The following is a 4,492-nucleotide window of genomic DNA, read 5'->3' on the forward strand; positions in this document are numbered from 1 at the left end:
AAACATTAGTACAAACAAAAGGCAGGTGTTTTTAATTAATTACAGAGTGTTGCTAAATAATAACTTAATTTCCTTTTAATCACCTCACTCAACACAACACCGAACAACATGGTCCCAACAGAGTGTGGCCAGAAACAATCTGAAATATAAAAAGCATCAACATGAATTACAGGTGATAGATGACAATCTCAGGAGGAAATAACAGTAATTGGTGTAGCAAGTACTGAATGTGCATTTGTGTTTATCCGTCATTATACTTGCTGGTGCTCTGTGTTTTGTGTGTGTTCAGGGGGTTCACGGGTTCATCTATTACACCAAAGACTCCCTGGGTCAGGAGATGAGCTGACACTAGGTAGGTAGGTACTTTATTAATCCCAAAGGAAATTGCAGGAAAACTACTGTCCATATGAACTGTTTATGAAGCCTTCACCAGAGCCTGTAATACACTAATACAAGTAATGGTACAAGAATTGGCATTGAAAGAGTCAGAGCCAGCAGCTCTGTGATGTGTAAACTACAAGGCTCAGCAGTACTTTGAGTTGAATACTAACTTAAGCATGCTAACATGCTCAACATAACATGATACATTACCCCTCTATACTCCCTTTCCATGTTTAGTAAGTTTATATGGAAGCCCATTTTTCTAATGTGATGTTGAGGAAAAGATCCTGTAAGTCATTATAATGAGGAACTTCATCAAAATAAGTAGCACTGCAAAATAATGACTTAGTTTCTCAAAATAAAAAAAAGACAGCACTAAGTATTCATTTTGAGTTAGTGAGTTTTTTCCCTCATTATTTTAAGGTCTACAGCATTACTTTTAAGGAGTTTTTCATTGTGTAGCAATAATAAGTTATCATTTGAGAAAGTTTCACATTATTTCGGGACTAACTCGTTATTTTAGAATACTATGACATTATTTTGAGATTTAAGTCATTACTGTTAAGAAAGTTTTTTCATTATTTGGGACTACTAAATCATTATCTAAAGATACTACTATTATTTTTAGGGAGTTTCTCATTATTCTGAGATATTGACCCATATTTTTTAGTATGTTCTTAATTTCGTTTTATAATACTAAGTCATTATCTTGAGCTAAGTTATTATTTTGAGAACATTTCTCATTATTTTGAGATATTAAATCATAATTTTGCTAATGTTAAGCATTATTTTATGATACTAAGTCATTATTTTAAGAAGGTTCCTCATTATTTTTGATACTAAGTCATTATCTTGGGAAAGTTCCTCATAATGACTTACAGGATCTTTTTGTCATCACACTGGTGGAGATGGGCTTCCATCAGCTTCCCCAAATAACACAACCTATGTTTGGATCTAGATTGTACATAAAATATATATGATTTATATATAAACACTTTTTATGACTAGGATTTCAGCTGACTGGTTTGAGCCCGACTGTATGCTGTGTTTTGTGTGCAGGTCTCTGTGGATCTCAGTAACAGACTGGCGGGCGGGGTGAAACAGTTCAGTCCATTTTTTATTGTTATTATTAGCAAGCACACACTGGGAAGAAAAACAAAAGTGCTGCATCTTGCAATGTATTGAGTATATCCACAACATACTGTATGTCATCATAACGAACCAACCCACCACTTCTTCAGGTGCCTCTGTTGCCATGGTAACCTGTAACAGTGATGCTTCTTCCCCCATGAGCTCCAGTGAAATTCCTCTGTTTTGTCCCTTTGCGAGTTTTATGGGGTTAATGCAGCTGAATGTAAGACAAAGCCCCTACGCTGCACAAATCCCCTGATGAAATTGCATTAAGGAGTTGAGATAAAAGCTTGCATTCAACATCGACACTGCCCACTGAACACGACTAACTGCATTTATAATTGATATATACATTCATAATAGATTAAAAGTTCTGTATAACTGAGACAAGACAGTGGTGTGACAGATAGCTGCTGTTTTTCCTCTTTATAATCATCAATCTCTGCAGCACACAAGCCCTCTGTGTTGTTCTGAACATTGTGGAGACCTGCAGGGTGCATGCACACAAACAAATATCTGATCTATGTTGTTACTGTTGCCTTATGCAATATAATGACTAAAATCCCATGTATATCTCCTCTGGGCATGTTATTTCATTGGGTTTGCATCTATCTGGGGATAGGAACGGGGAGAGCGATGGAGCTGGCTTTCCTCACAGGCACCCTCATTAAGTGTTGAGCTCCTGTATCCACAACATCCACATTTACTGGGTTATGGGATCTGCTGCACCATGAATCTCACCTAATCTACAGATGCAAAATATAACATTTTACCTGAGGGTCTGGAGGAGAGGTAGAGGGAGGCGAGGATACAGATTAGGAGCCGCAGGTGGAATTATGTCTGCATGCCTGAGTGTGAGTAATGTGAGTCTCCCACAAAAGTAAAGGAAAAACCTGACTTCTCTAGTTCATGTTTCAAACATCCATTGTCAATTCATACTGACCTTGAAATTTAAAAAAGATGATCTCATGACTACTTGCAGAAAAGTTCCCCTCAGCTTCACAGAGCTTTGCAGCATCTTTAGTGTCAGTGTTTTGTTTTTATGACCCCTCACTGTGTTGCTTGACTCTCAATGCTCTTAGTGTTGTTCCTCCAGCAGGCAGCTGTTTTCAATGAAAAAGCCAACATGCCGCCAGAACAGGAGCTGCATACCATAAGTCACTTTTTGATCTCTGACTTGCTTGAAAAAGCTCCAATATTCCCACTGTACTTTTTCTGTCCAGCACCAAACGAAGTTAGCCAACATGCCAACACAACTAAAGAGCTGGATACTTCCTTAGGAAACAGAAAAAAAAAAGCTTAAACAGAGTGAATATTGGACTTACATTCACCAGGAAGCCTGACACATGATTCCAAATAAAAATCTTCCAGATGGAAAGGCCGCTGTTTGCCGTATCAGTTTATAAGGTGATAACATCTGTGTTGTCTTTACAGCTGGTTGCCTCTGGACTCAAGTGCTTAATAAGGTGATTACTTATCTTTATATATATATATATATATATATATATATAAAGAGGTAGGACTTGATAAGTAATCACCTTACTAATTAACTATTTTATTAACCACTTTGAATGTTGTGAAGCCATCTAGGGCAAAGACACCTTTGATATGCTTAACTTCCATGTGACATGGGGCTCTGGCTAATATCTTTATTGCTTTGTCTGATGGTTAATTACCATGTGGTCCCCTGGTGCTACTGAAGGCTCCAGGGCCAAGGTGGGCCACAGGAGAATCGAGTTTTCAGGGGCTTGAAATGAAGAATTACTGATTGTTCTTACAAAGTAGCATCACTACACTATGAAATGCTTGAGAATCACATGTTTAGGTCCACTTGATTTAATCATTTTCTCCCTTTTGTCAGGAGGGATTAAAGCACTGCTGGTTTCAATCAGAAAAGCTTTATATATACAATCTGGGGTCACAGGAGAAATGTATTATCCATAGTTGTTTAATATAGGTATTTGCTCAAAATGAATAAATAAATGTATTCTGCATTCCTAGGCCACTTAAAAAAACAATGTCTTACCAAGATACAGAATTTAGAATACAAACTGTGTTACTCATACATGGGATGGATATTAAAAATTCAAAATGTACTAATAAACATGTAAGACAATGTTTTTCTACCCTCCTAACATAATGGTGTCAAGATTTTTTGACTCAGATGAAAAATGTACATTTTGCAACAGTGAACCTGAAACACTAGTAGGTTTATTTTACAGTTGTTCGCATTCTAGTTCACATTTTTGACAGACTTGGCAAAACTCATTCATCATTTCCTTTCTTTTTTTTCCCATTTATTTCCATGTAGAAGTGGAGCACAGTGTATGCAGGTGATTACATACAACACATCCAATACACAAACAAACAGTATCATTCCACCACAAAAACAGAAGAAAAAACAAAAACAAACTAAACAATGTACCTCACACAACACAGGGACAAATGGCCATACAAGAGAAATTTCATATTGGCATGGCAGTATTCCAAACTAGCTCAACAAGTTGACAAAAAATAAAATAAAAACAATAAAGAAAATTTAAGGCATTCTTGAAGAGTTTATGTGAGGTCACATATCTTTTCTCACCATCTCTCAGCTTCAATAAACTTTCCCCATCTATCAAAATAACCTTTTTTATTTGTATAATATCCTTCCAAAATAAACTGGTGTTTAAGGAAGCCCCTAAATCTATACATGTTTAAAGATCCTCCTCCAGTTGCCTTGTAAATGAACCTTTTCCCTGATAATATAATGTTTTTATATTGTTATTTTTAACCTCACCGTAAAAAGCAGATAGAATACGACAATACTAAATCTGGCCCCCTTTCAAAAACGTTTGCACACCCCTGGTATATGACTTTCTATAATGAACACACCTGGGTGGGTGGGTGTAATTCCCTCATTGCACGCTAGGTGTCAGTGTGACGCCACCCAGCAACACTGAATGGACAGGTTGCACCCGTGCACCTTTTTCACTTT

This window comes from Epinephelus lanceolatus, chromosome 17 (genome assembly GCF_041903045.1).
Source record: "Epinephelus lanceolatus isolate andai-2023 chromosome 17, ASM4190304v1, whole genome shotgun sequence".
Classification (NCBI taxonomy): domain Eukaryota; kingdom Metazoa; phylum Chordata; class Actinopteri; order Perciformes; family Serranidae; genus Epinephelus; species Epinephelus lanceolatus.